The sequence below is a fragment of the Vitis vinifera genome, chromosome 11 (genome assembly GCF_030704535.1).
Source record: "Vitis vinifera cultivar Pinot Noir 40024 chromosome 11, ASM3070453v1".
Lineage (NCBI taxonomy): Eukaryota > Viridiplantae > Streptophyta > Magnoliopsida > Vitales > Vitaceae > Vitis > Vitis vinifera.
In genome coordinates, this window is record NC_081815.1 from 9,233,492 (window position 1) to 9,248,893 (window position 15,402).

Below are 15,402 nucleotides of genomic sequence, written 5' to 3' on the forward strand. Positions count from 1 at the left end.
ATCGGTTAATTATGGATACCTAAGTAGGCTAGGTGATTTCAAAAGATTTGCATGCTAAACAAGATCAAATTGCCATAAAAGAAAGGTTAGGATGCGTACCCGGACCGCTTCTCAAGCGCTATCATAAAACATCAGAGTTAGTATAGAAGTATAACACACAACATGTATTTAATCATAGTGAATCAAACATACATCTAAACACCTAAGGATTATCAAACATATGCATACTTCATAGTGACACGATTGTTTACAAAATTTAGAAAGTAGGCGATAGGGGGGGCGTACCTGGATAGCATAAATAACTTACGATGCGCTCCCATAAGACATGAGGGATTAGATAATAATAAAATAAAGAAACCCTAGCATGCTTGTTATCTAATTAGCATAACAAAAATTATCAAAGTATATGAAAACATTAATTATCACACACATCTTATATACAATTCCTAAAAAAGATAGACATAATTTCAACAAGTGACAAAAATGGCAACAAAAATAATTTTTGAAAAGATTTTCTTATGTAGGGGTTTCACCAATTCCCCAATTGATATACACGAATTTAGCCCAGAATCATCCCATTATTTGGGACCACAAGCTTTGATTCGTGTTTTTGTTCAAAACCAAAATTTTTGTTGAAAACCGAGAAGGATGCAAACCGAACAAGATATGGTTGCATATTATTTTTAAATAATAAAAAAAAAAGAGATTTTGATCCTGAGGACTCTAAATGAGTTTTTGAAATAGATTTTTAAAATGATTTTTTTGAGAAAAGTATTTTATTTTAAAATAAAAGGAATTAATTTGGAAAAAATAAAATATAAGAAATAAAATACCCAACAAAACAAAAATGAAACCTCAAAGTAAAAATTTTTTAGTAATTAACAAAAATGATAATGGTGATGGTAGAGGCCAATCTTCATGATTTTCCAATGGCCTTTGAACAAAAAGGAAACTATCAAAGCAATAAATTATTAATATTTAGATCAAATAAGCTAATGAAATATCCATCAAGAATTAGCAACAAGGATTCAAGAAGCGCATAAATTGAGAATAACAATCCAGAATTAACATAAGATTAACTAAACACATAAATGCCTCTAGACTAAAAAAATAAATTAAATCAAGATTAAACTTTATCTAACGGGATTAATTAAACTAATGTATTCAAATCACAAACACATACAAGTGAAGAACAAATTAAAACTAAATTAAATTGTAATTAAAAACATGAACTTTATTTAATAAGATTAATTAAACTACTAAATTACAATTACAAACACATCCAAATTAAAAATAAATAAAAGCTAAACTAAATCGGAATTTCAAATATGAACTTTATCTAACAAGATTATTTAAACTAATGAATTAAAATCACAAATATACTTAAACTAAAAGACAGGTTAAAACTGAACTAATTTAGAATTAAAAAAAATATAAACTTTATCTAACATGATTATTTAAACTAATAAATTAAAATCACATACATATTTAAACTAACAAATAAATTAAAAATAAACTATTTTGGGATTAAAAACATGAACTTTATCTAACATAATTATTTAAACTTAAGAATTAAGATCAACTAATGCATTTAAACTAAAAACGAATTGAAATCAAACTAATTGAGATTAAAAACACAAACTTTATTTAACGTGATTATTTAAAGTAAAGAATTAAAATCAACAAAATACATTTAAACTAAAAAACGAATTAAAATCAAACTAATCGGGATTAAAAATACAAACTTTATTCGATATGATTATTTAAACTAAAGAATTAAGATCAACAAAATACATTTAAACTAAAAAACGAATTGAAATCAAATTAATTGGGATTAAAAATACAAACTTTATTCGATATGATTATTTAAACTAAAGAATTAAGCTAAATAAAAGTACTATATAGAAAACTAACCTTTGAAGTCAAAGAGAAAATCCTCTCTTGATGATTAAATGACAGCCCGATCTCCGTTCGAAGTCCCTTGCTTTTTTCCAAAATTCCGTGTGCTCTGCCCCCCAAAAAAAATCTCCCCCTATTCTTTTCCTTTTCTCACCTATATAGATCACCCCTCAAGACCTAAATTTGTTTCCAAAAAGGAAAATTCTCCTCCTTCCTTTCTTCTTCTCTTCTTTTTTTAAATCCTCCAATCAAAAGCAATCTTCCCAATTTCAAATTCCCCTCCAAAACCTTCCAAGGAGAGTCCCGTCTTCCTTAAACTCCAATGGTAAGTTTCCTTGCAAAAACATGAAATTTTTGAAGTTAAATAATTGCATGAATAGATAAATAAGTAAATAAATTAAAAAATGGTAAAAATAATAAATAAATAAATAAGTTAAGGAAAATAATATAAAGAGGAAGATAACCAATAAAAAGTGAATGATAATCATAAAATTAAAATTAAAAACAAAATAAATAAATAAATAAATAAAATAAAATAAAATAAAATAAAAGTCTTCGTAGGCCTAGTGTGCCTAAACGGGCCTATGGTGAGACTAAGTGGGCCTAGGGTAGTGCCTAATGGGCCAAGTGTATCTAAAAGCTATCCTAAAAAAACAAGAAAAGCCTAAGTCTAAGTTAGGGCTGCCAAGGGTCACAATAAGGGATCAAATAATCCCTCAACCAAAATCTCCGAGGTGACTCAGAAAAAGGTAAGTGGTATGAGTAGCCATGGGCCACCAAGGAACTATTGTGGAGCATTGAAAACGAATTTTAAAGACATGTGCTAAAAGGACAAAATTGAGGGTCTACACATGGCATTGAGCTATGTCAAAAGAGTATGATGTTTTTGTTCAGAATAGTACATAGGAACTTGTTCTCCTAAAAACAAAGCATAATCTTATTGGGTGTAAGTGGATTTTTCGAATTAAGCATTTACCTAATGGTTTTGTTAACAGTTATAAAGCCTGCCTTATTGCTAAAGGATTTCAACAATGACCAAGCATTGATTATCATGATACTTTCAATCTTATTTTTAAATAGACCATTATACATCTTGTTCTTAGTATCACGATCAATCGTGGTTAGTCTCTCTACCAACTTGATTTTAAAAATGCTTTTCTTCAAGGCCACTTGTCTAAAGATATTTTCACGGCTCAATCACTAGGATGCATTCACCATGATCATCCTAATTATGTGTGCAAACTTCACAAATCTATTTATGGTCTCAAGTAAGCACCATGTGCTTAGTATCATGAGTTCCATTAATTTCTTCTCACTTCAATTAGCTTCACTAACCCCGATGCCAATACTACACTATTTGTCCTCAACATTAGTGGTCTCATGGTCTATCTCCTTGTCTATTGATGACATTATCATAACAGGTGACAATGATGGTGTCATGTTGATCTTAATTCTTATTTAACGATTCTCTCTCAAGGATCTCAGGCTCTTCTTTTTCTTTTTTGTCGTTGAAGTCACAGATTATCATCATGGGTTATTTCTCTCTCAATGTCGATATATTGGTGATCTTTTACCTTACACTCACATGTCAAATGCTAAACTAGTCAGCACACTACTTGCTACATCTCCAACTTTTGAGCTCCACACCAATATCACCTTCTTTGATCCGACAAAGTATTAAGCCATTATTGTCAGTCTTCAATACATTTTTCTCACTCAACTTGAAATTGTTTTTACGCTGAGTAAACTCTCACAATTTATGTATCACCCTACTTATTCTCAATAGATTGCTATCAAGTGTTTTCTTCAATATCCTTGCGGCACATCTGATCATGGTTTGGTATTTTATTGTAACTTCTTCCTCTCTCTCTTCATGCATTTTTTTTTATGCTAATTGGGTTGTTAATAAAGATGATTTCACTTCTACAAGTGCTTACATTATCTAAATTGGCCACAATCCTATCTTATGAAGTTCCAAGAAGTAAAAAACTGTTGCACACACTTCTACTAAAGCGAAATACCATTTTTTGCTTGTACATCTACAAGATTACACTGAGTATGTTCAGTTCTTATTAAACTTGGTGTTTATGTTCCACAAATACCTATGATCTACTACGATAATGTTGGTACTACTCATCTCTGTTCTAATCTAATCTTTCATTCCCACATGAAATATGTTGCATTGGATTATCACTTTATTCATGAACAAGTTCAAAGTGGTGCTCTCCATGTGGCTCATGTCTCTTCCAAAGATTAGTTAGTAAATGCACTCACTAAGCCTTTTCCATGTGCATGATTTCTCACTCTTTAAGCAAAGATTGGACTTTCCTCTCAAAGCTCTATTTTGTGAGGGCATGATAAAGAAACTAATTAATTTAAATATTTATCCTTAATTTAACTATTAATAGTTATCTATTTGTTATTAGTCTAAATTAGAGTAGAATATAAAGTTTGAATTAGAATAGAAGTCTACTATTAGTTTGAATTAGAATAGAAGTCTACTATTAGTTTGAATTAGAATAGGAGATAGATCTTGAATTATAGTAGAACTTAAATGTATTCGTATATAAATATTCTCCATCATCAATGAGAATGCAATGCCATAATTTCCAAAATTCTCTTTACTTCATTAAAAAATACAAGCAAAAAGATCATTCCAAAATCGGTGTTACAAAACTTACCTTATTGATTGAGTACTTGGATTTTTTTCAAGAAAAAAACTAGAGAGAGAAAGCAGAAGGGAAGAGAATTGGTGACTGGGAACGAGGAGAAGGTGCTGATTTGCTTAAATAATCATGTCATTTCCCAAGTCTGCCCTTGGGATTTGTCCAAAATATAAGAGACTCCAAATTTTTATAGGTGATAAGGAGTTCTGAAGGTGTCAAAAGATGACATCTGGCCTAAATGGTAGGGGATAAGGTTGTAAATTTGGTTTTTGGATAGAGAATTGGTTTTTGGATAGAGAATTGGTTTTTGCATCAAATTTCGAAAACTACTCCTTTTGTCATGATTAATTTATTTTTCTATTCCTTCTTCAGTTTTACGAGTTCTACTTAAATGGATAATATTATGAAAAATTATTTACCATGAATATAAGATGTGGTTAAATATAATATTTTGTCATGAGTACAAATTTCATTACCAAAAAAACATTTTTGTGTCATAAAAATAAAATTTATGCCCAAAAAAAATTTCTATAAAAATTTAATTATGGTAGCAAAATATGAAAATTTGTTGTAGTGTGATAAAGCTACTACTTCAAGTCATGAATGCATGGGTGGTATTGGGGGGACAAGTCTTTAATTCAAGTTGACAAAGACTTCAAACCTATGACCACGGTAAATTATTCGTACATTTTCGTGCCTTAAATGGATTGAATGGTTTTTATGTTACCTTATCAGCTATCCACTATATTTTCTCAATATATTCATGTATTGTTATAAAATGAAAAACAATTAGTCATTCTTTATTTTATTTTTCTTTTTTGCACAGAATAAAAATTATTATTAAGGTACCTTACAAAATTCATTTGACCTTAAATAACTAATTGAAAAAAAAAAAAATTGTTGAGATTCTTGATTACTACCAAAAAGTGCTATTTTGTAGACCTAATTATAATGGTTTTAAGCACCTTTGAGTAGTAATCATATTCATTTAACCCAATTAATTCATTAAGGTCCTTAGTAATTGGTTTTAACCATTTTGTGGCAAGTTTACATGTTTTTATCAGCTTATGAATCAATTCAAGCATGCCAAATGATGGAGGAGCTACTTGGACAAGTTATGGAAAAGCTTTTGGAAGCTCAAATTCATGAAGAACCAAGCTTTGGAGCTCCATAGCCCTTTTCCAAAGTCGTTCAAAGTATGCAAGGAAAGAGTACTGGAGAGAGGAAAAACAGAGTGAAGAAAACAGAGGAAAGCTAGCTGCAGTCTTCTTTCGCACTTTTGGAGTGCTTCCCGAAGTCTATTTTCTACATTCTATATACCGTTTCAAATCTCAGGAAGTCAAGAATCCAATGCTTCAAACGGTGCACGATTCGGAGTTGAAACGAAGAAGTTACAGCCACTGCAAGTCAATCACTCTAAAGTGTTGCGAAATCAGCCTTTTGTTGCGAGAATTTCGCAGCCTTTTTGTACAGTGCTATGGAATTCCTCCTGAAGCTACCCGATACATGCCGCAAGCTGGAATGCTGAGAACCTCAAGTTGGAAGCCAACTTCACAGCCCTGCGAGTTTAACTTGTTGTTGCGAAAATATTTCGCAGCCTTCTTGAGTGTCTGCGAAATCTCGCAGACCTCGTTTTCACCTGCGAAATGTCCTTAGTGCTTCCTGATATTTGTGCACCGACTCTTTTAGATCTTTTCTTCAGATATTTTTGTATAAATTTCCATTCTTCTCCTTGTAAGCCACCAACCATAAGATTTCTTAGTGAGGAAAGTTGGAAAAACGTCTCTATATATATTCCCTTGCATCCACTGTAAAATCATCATAGATCATATATGTAATCAGATCGATCAATATATAGAATATACAGAGCCTTGCTCTGTTTTTCCTTCTCTTTCATTTTTCATTTCTTTTTATTTCTAGCCAACCAAACTTTGAGGATTTTTCCTCAAAGGATGAGAGGCTAAGCTTTTTGTCTCTTGGAGTAAGGAAAGCCGGGTAAGTTTCCACATGCATAATTTGGAAGTTTTGTTGTTTTAGTTTTTAATGAAGAGAAAGTGTAACCCGTTAATGGTTTTTATCTTTTTAGTTAACTTAAAACGCCTTTAAATCACCTGGGCCAACACTTGGTAAGGCAATGATTTCCAACCATGGAAATGCACTAGTTTACCCCTTGCGAGCCTTTGGGAGGTGGTTTGAAGGTAGGATTTTCTAGAATAGCCAACACTTGGTAAGCTTTTGGACTCCAAGGAGACATCCATTAGTTACCTCTTGCGAGCTTTTGACGGGTAATCCAAGGTTAAAGATCACCTTGAATGGCAAGTGCTCGTGAGAGGCATGAACCATTGCAAGTTGCATCAGTGAGAGGGATTTAGTGTTTGAACCCATTAATGGAAAGCATCTGTACAACACCGGTTAGAGAATTAACTATATGTTAATTCTCTAATGTGAGGAAAAGAAACAAGTGACCGGAACTCCCTTTTTGTATGAGGAACCTGAGCCTAGTGATCTGAACTCCAAGAAACATCTTTTCTTTGTAGTTAAAATCAGTTACTATTTTTGGTTAGTTTAAAACCAAACTTTTTTCATTCAAACATCTTTATGTTTTCTTTTAAAGCTAACCTTGAAATGAAAAGACACCAATTCAGCTTTGAATTGATATCAATTGTGAAGTGAAAACCCATCCCAGTGAACGATCCTAGAGCCACTATACTATAGTAGCTTTGTCTTTGCTACCCTAGTATATGGTGTAATAGGTTATAAATTTTGTTGATTACTCCCTCAATCAAGGAGCACCAGCTGGACACGAATCAGCTGAGACACCAATTGGGCACGAATCAATTCTTAGGGCATGTTTGGTTATATTTCTTAAAATGGTTCTCTATTGTTTTATAAATGAAATTGTGTCTGAAAACTCAATCCTAAAGAAATCGCCTTGTTCCATGTGATTCAAAACAAGACATTGTTAAAAAAAAAAAAAATGAAATCCATTTACCTTAATTATTATTCATGCTTCCCTAGTTCTCATAATGACACATAAAAAAACAAAAGTGAAAACATGAGAAATTTGTTCTAAATAATTACCTTATTTGAAAATGTTGTGTTAAAGCTTGGTGACCTGATTTTCTTTTTTAGTCCAATTCAAAAAATTTGCAATGCAATATATATAGGTGAAGAAAAAATTATGGATTTTCCTACTTTATTTATTTTTTCCCATACATATATGCAATGATGTAAAGGTTTTCAAGGATTTTTATAGTAGTTGTTTGATATTCTCCCATTTTGTACCAATTATTGACATAGTGGATTATTCTTCTCCTCTTCCCATGGTTTTCCTGTCTAGGGTTTTCCATGTAAATCTGTGTGTATTTTTTTTTCTTGTTGCATATTCTCGTTTTTCCATAACAAACTGGTCAGAGTAAGGTTTGATTAGAGCGAGGTTTGATCTTCTCGACAATGGTAACAATGAAATACGATATTCTGTTTGTGGATCGCAACACCAGATTTTCACCATGGCAGGTCAAGATGCGGGTTATGTTTGCATAGATGGATTTGGATGATGCACTGTTAAGGTTTGATAAGATGCCCTCATCGTAGACATAAGAAGAAAAACAACGTAAGGATCGAAAGGCCTTATCTCAAATTCATCTTCATCTATCAAGTCAAATTCTACAAGATGTTCTAAAGGAGAAAATCGTCGTTGGATTATGTTTAAAGTTAGAGTAACTGTGCATGACGAAACGTCTAACCAACAAGTTGCATCTGAAGTAGAGACTATATTCTCACCAAATGATGGAAGGTACGTCTTTAGAAGATAACTTAACCATCTTTAAGGAAATTGTTTCTGATCTAGAGACCATGGAGGTTAAGTATGATGAAGAAGATTTAAGGTTGATTTTATTGTGTTCATTATGTTAGGAACCTTGGATTTTTCCGTTCCCATGTCCTAGATCGCGTAGGGTGCATACAACTATCCTTAGGGGTCTCTAGATCTATCAAAGCGGATAAACAGGTATTCAAAAACCAATATTGATACCATAGAAAACATAGATCAAAGTGCTCATACCTGGATCTTGATGTTCCTAGATCAATTCCTCGTGATGAAGAACATGCCTAGAAAAATTGGAGAATCTCTCTTCATGCTGCTATCCATATGTGCATCTCGTGTGATCCCCTTCCACATGGCATGTGCATACTACATGCGGTTCCTATGCACATGGCCTATGCGTATCCCATGCAGTTCCCATGCATATGACCTACGTGATTCCAATGCATTTCTCGTACACCCAAGATCTTTTGCCCGATGACTAGTCTTTCTGTCTAAGAACTAAGCTGGTAGAGATCTCAAGAATGGAGGCTAAGGTTTTCTCTCTAAACTAAAGAGAATAATGGCAAGACTTGGAAACCCTAACACCTAAAGAGTTATTTACAGGCTTCCTATTAGGCTTAAGTGACTTAATCCCATCATGGGCTTAGGTTACTTAACCTAGCCCAAAAAGGTTGCTAATTAATTAATTAATCGTACAAGGCCTAATTAATCAATTAGGAGAGTACAGAGATACCACTCACTTATCCCTATGCAACCTTGCGTAATTATCAAAACGCCCTTATGCACAAAAATGAGTTAAAAACTCATCCAACCCTCATAAACTATGTCATCAAGGAATATGAGCTTAGAACGAAGGCCACTAAAACCTATAGGAGTATTGGCTCCCTCATAATTAAATTCTAAAATTGACTCAACATCCCACTACAGAGAGTCAACTACACTCCAATACCCTATGTATATTACAACAAGACACCAAGTGCTCAGGTCTGTGACCTACTATCCATTACATGCAGACTCCCCATGAACTGGTATTCATAATCTAACAAGGTAGTGTTATCACCTATCAAGATTACCTTTCCAATTCTTGAGTTACAGATCTCACTTATTATGTAATCAATTGACATACTCTAGTTCTAAGAAGCATATATCAAATTCCACTAAAAGAATCACTGTGGCCACAGATTTCATGATCACATGTCCTTTAGATCACACAATGGGACACACTATCTCAATCCCATGAGATATCATGGTGTCTCTATTGAGAATACCTGTTGCCACCAGCTTCCATCAATAGTGACCCAATCTATAGGGACATATAACCACTTTAGGGTCTCACCCATAGGTCAAAGTCTCATATTGATTTGGCACATGCTCAATATCCTCTCAAGGTTGAGAGTCCATATAGTATAGTAGCTTGGTGAATCATGACAATTGATAGCATTGTTTTATGATTCACTATAGGTCCTGTCCAATGTGCATCACATACACTAGTGTACTCACTATGGGAAATCCATCCTAACGATCAAGACAAATGATCCTTCCAATTATGAGATAGTGCATTACAATCTCTATTAGATTGCCTAAATCCATGAACCAACTATGGACAACTTATCTACTTACAAGGAACCTATGACTTGTATCTTCTGTGCAACTCTTAATACACTCAAGTCATGTACAATGTAAGAGACATGGACTCAATGCTCAAATCAATGTTAATATACCAAAGGAATAGCAAGAAGATAGTTCAGTTTAACTTTGTTACACCACGTCTTGCTTTTTGGGGCTCAATCCCAACACGTTGTCATCTTCATATGCGACTTTCAGAGATACTATTTTGTATAGTCGCAACACTCTTACCTTGTAGGAAGTTTTGTATGCTTTATTTTCTAAGGAGAAGATAAAGCAGCTTATGGTTGGATCAGAGGCTCAGGCAAAGAGCCTTGTTGTCCAAGGAAAAACGCAAGAAAGGAATTCTGGTGGTGATGCTAGGGACATATCAAAATCTAGTAATAAAGACAGAACCTGTAGATACTGTAAGAAAAGAGGACACATCAAATCTAAATGTTATAAGTTGCAAAATAAGAATAAGAAAGCTGTTACAAATCAGAAGGGAAAACAACTAGAAAAATCCGGTGAAAATAATGTTGAAGAAAATGAGTACAGTCATGGAGAACTCATAGCTGTATCTAATGGTGACTCCAAACCTTATGAGGATTGGATTCTTGATTCAAGTTGCACATTTCATATGTGTCCTAATCAGGACTAGTTTTCAACATATGAAAATAATGTCCAAAGGTGTTGTGTTAATGGGAAATAATGCATCTTGTAAGATAGCTAGTATTGGAATGGTCAAAATTAAAATGTTTGATGGGGTTATCAGGACGCTTGGTGATGTGAGACACGTTCTAAATCTAAAGAGGAATCTTATATCGTTGAGTACTCTTGATTCAAAATGGTACAAGTACATTGGTGAATGTAAAGTTCTGAAGGTTAACAAAGGTGTTCTTATTGTGATGAAAGGGAAGAAAAGGTTTGCAAAATTATATGTCTTCCGGGGTTCTACAATTACAGGTGATGCAATTGTTGCTACTCCTTCCTTGTCAGATGGTGATGTTACTAGACTTTAGCACATGCGTCTTGGGCATATGAGTGAGAATGGAATGGCTAAATTGAGTAGAAGAGGACTTCTTAATGGTCAAAGTACTATTAAAATGAAGTTTTGTGAGCATTGAGTTTTTGGAAAGCACAAGAAAGTCAAATTCATGAAAGACATTCATAACACAAAGGGGAACCTCGATTATATACATTCTAATCTCTGGGGACCATCTAGGGTGCCTTGTAAGAAAGGTGTTAGTTATATATTGACTATCATTGATGATTTTCCAAAAAAGTTTGGGTGTTCTTCTTGAAGCAAAAGAGTGATGTGCTAGCTACATTCAAGGAGTAGAAGATTATGATTGAGAATTAGACAGAGAAGCATGTAAAATGTCTCCGCACTGATAATAGTTTGGAGTTTTGTTCTGATGAGTTTAATGCTCGATGCAAGTCGGAAGGAATTGTGAGACATCATATATTTTGTCATACTCCATAGCAAAACGGTGTGGCAATGGGAATGAATAGGACTTTGATGGAAAAAGTATGTTGTATGCTCTCCAATGTTGGTTTACCTAAGTCTTTTTAGGTTAAAACTACCTTTACATTTTTTTCTCATTAATCGCTCTCCCTCAACTGCTATTGACAAAAGGACTACACAAGAGGTATGGTCTGGTAATCCTGCTAGTTACTCTTATTTGAATATATTTGGATGTCTTGTCTATACTCATGTTGATAATGGAAAATTTGAACTTAGATCTATAAAGTGTCTTCTTTGGCAATAAGTCTCATGTTAAAGGATATAAGTTATGGTGTCTAGAAACCAAGAAAGTCATAGCCAGTAGAAATGTTATTTTTTATGAAACTATTATGCTTCATGACTCATCTTTTAGAGATTTTTGTGATAAAGAGCAATAGAAATCAAGCACACAGGTAGACTTTACGATTCGGTCAGGATCCATACCCAAGTCTACATCTCTGTCTAGTTCAGAGATGATGAGTGGTGTTGTTGCTCCCTCACCACTACCACCAACACCACCACAATATTCTATTGTTATGATAGAGCCCTTAAAAGCAAAACTTGATGTAATAAATTTGGAATTCATTATTTATTAATGATGTTCTAATTTCACTTTTATCTATCTTTATTCCATGTATTATACTTTACGAGCATTCTTGCCTACATCTTTTGCATTGTATGTGACTTAGGTATATTAAGAGTTGCATAGAAGATCTAAGTCATGGGTTCCTTGCAAATAGATAACTTGTTCATAACTGGTTCATGGGTCTAGGCAACCCATTAGAGGTTGTAGTGCACTACCTCCTAATTGGAGCGATGGTTGGTCTTAGCTATTGGGATGGGTTTCCCATGGTGAGTGCACTAGTGTGTATGGTTACACATTGGACAGGACCTACAATGAGTCATGACTTAAGGCTATCAAGTAGTCATGACCTTACCAAACTGCTTCATTATATTGTCTTTCAACATTGAGAGAATATTGAGTTTGTGCTAAAGTTAGCAATGACTTTGACGTAAGTTGATCATATATTCCCTATGGATTGGGTCATTATTGGTGGAAGCTAGTAGCAATAAGTATTCTCAATAAAGGCACAATGATATCTCTTGGGATTGAGACAATGTGTCCCTTTGGGTGATCCTAAGGAAGTGTGTTCATAGAAACTATGGTCACAGTAGTTCCATAAATAGAACTTGACATAGACTCTTTGAGAGTTAAGATATGTCGATTGAATGCACAATAAAAGGATTTGTAACTTAAGGATGGTATAAGTAGTCTTGAAAGGTTGATAGCTTTCACCTTGGTAGATTATGGATACTAGTTCATGGGGAAACTGAACACAATGGATAGTAGGTCACGGACCCGAGCATTTGGTGTCTTGTTGTTATTTACATAGGATACTAGAGTTCAGTTGATTCTCTATAGTGGGATATTGAATCAACTTTAGAATTGGATTTTGAGGGAGCCAATATGTCTATGGGTCCTAATGGTTCCCACTCTAAGCTCATATACCTTGTTGGCATGGGTTATGGGGTTCAGATTGGCTCTAGGTTCACTATTGTGTATAAAAGCATTTTGGTAATTATGAAAGGTTGCATAGGGATAAGTGAACAAGGTCTTTGGATTGGGCTAATTGATTCATTTGTAAGCCCTAGTGGGTTAATTAATCCATTAGAACCCATTTTGGGCTAGATTAAGTGACCCAAGCCTATGTGGGCTCAAGTCACTTAAGCTCATTTAAGAAACCTATAAATACCCACTAGGGGTTAGGGTTTCCATAGCTTTTTTCTTCCACCATCCAAAGAGATTGAGAGTCATAACCATCACCTTCTTTTCCTCTCCACCAAAAGTGTGACAAAATCAAGGTTTGAGTCATCTGGCGGAAGACTTCGAGTTTACAAAACTTCTACGATTTCGATCTTCATCTTTACCGTGTGGATTTTATTCGGGAACATCCGAATATCAACTATGGTTTTTGTTAGCACTTTCTGAATCTTTTTAAAGTATAAAAATGTTTTTTTTTTTCCAATCTACATAGGATTTAGAAAAAGCCTAGGATAGTTATGCATGTTCCTAACTTGATTCGGACTTGGGAAATTGAGAGATTCGGGTTTTTTCCATCAACTGATATCAAAGTTATAGGTTAGTAATCGTGCTAGAACCATTCTAGGGTGTGCTAACTTGTTTTTGAAGGGTTTTTGTTTATCTTATGGCCTCAAGGATAATTAATGTGCATTATTTATTATGATCTTGTTATAATATGATGGTTATAATTATGATTGTTTTTTATTGGGGATGTAAAATTACTTGGATTGGATTTTTGTTCTTTTGTAAAACTTCCTTTTTTTATCTTAGAATGATATGTAAACTCCAAATCTTTGGAGTATAGGATTTTGTTGTAAAAATCTTTTTTTTTTACCTTTCTTTGTAACCTATGGAGAGTATTGAAGCAATCTAAAGCATCACAAAGTATTTGCACACATTTCCTTGCTAGAAAATAGAAAATAGGGTTTATTGAAGCTTAATAAGTCAGGAATCCAGTACTTCAAACTGATTTCAATTCAAAGTTGAAACGAGGGAAATATGGCTTATTGAAGATAGGCTACACAAATGGTATGCAATTACAAGATAGAGTTCAAGCCAAATTATTTTTGGTTGTTTAGGCTCATTTTTGGTCATCTTTTTGGGTTTTTTTTAGTGGCATTTAGGCCCGTTGGATTTTTTCCTTTCCACTAACCCTATCTTTGGTTGCAAGACTATTTTGGTAATTTGGATTTTATCCAAATTTTAGTTACCAAATTTTCAACAGGATCCCTAAGGCCATGGGAATTATTTATTTAATTTCCTTTATGTCTTTTATGTTTTTTTATTTTTTGGCATAGAATATATTTTGGTATTCTTAAGTTAATGAATTTTCATTTTTTTTTCTTATTTTAGATAATTTATTAAATTGGAATGTGGTAGGAATTATGAAATTTTTATTTTAGGTAAAGACAAGTTGAAAAGAAATAAGAAAGTTACTTTCTTTTTAAAATTAAACTCTTAGAGATTTTTTTTTAAATAAAAAAAATAAATCTCTTTAGATTTTAGATCTCTAAGAAATTTTTTTTTTTAAGGAAGAATATTTATTTTTCCAAGTCTTTATGAAATAAAATCTTTCCTATTTAGCACAAGATTCTAATTTGAAGAAATAAATTATTTTTTGCAAAATATATGATAGATAATTCATAATTGAGATAGCATACCAAGATATTGTTTCAAATAAAATAAATTAAAATGGTAATTTTGGATTTTCTTAAAAGAATAAATTTTCATGAGTTTTATTTCCACTATTATTTATTTAAGAAATTGGTTGTTGTCATTTGGAATTTCAAATTCATTTTGGGACTTTCCTTTATTTGGGTTAAGTGATTCTTCAGGCTCTCCTCCCTAGACACAAGGAGAATGACACCTAAATTGGTCCTCTAGGCTCTTCTCCCTTGAGAGAATGAGGAAACCGTTTAGTTTGAAAAGGAAAGTTCAAGGATAAGAAATATGAAAGATATCCATATTTGGCACAGAAGTTCCAATTCAAGTAATAAATAAAAGTTTTGGAAATTCTCATGATAGATAATTTATTTTAAGATAGTTACCAAATTATCTTAAAGCCTTTCTTCTAAAATATTAAGTGGGAGCGGGCCATAACCAAGCCCATAGCCTCCAAGATCGAGCCCATCTTGATTTTAGGTCCATCACCATCTTAAAGATAGGGTGACCTAAGGAATCAAGGGATATGGACTATCCTTTATGGACAAGACTATATATGTTTGTAGTAGGAGTGGCCAATCCTAAATATGGAACTCTTCACTTGGTAACATTGATGTCAAGGATCTTGGTTACACACTTAACTTAGACATGAAGT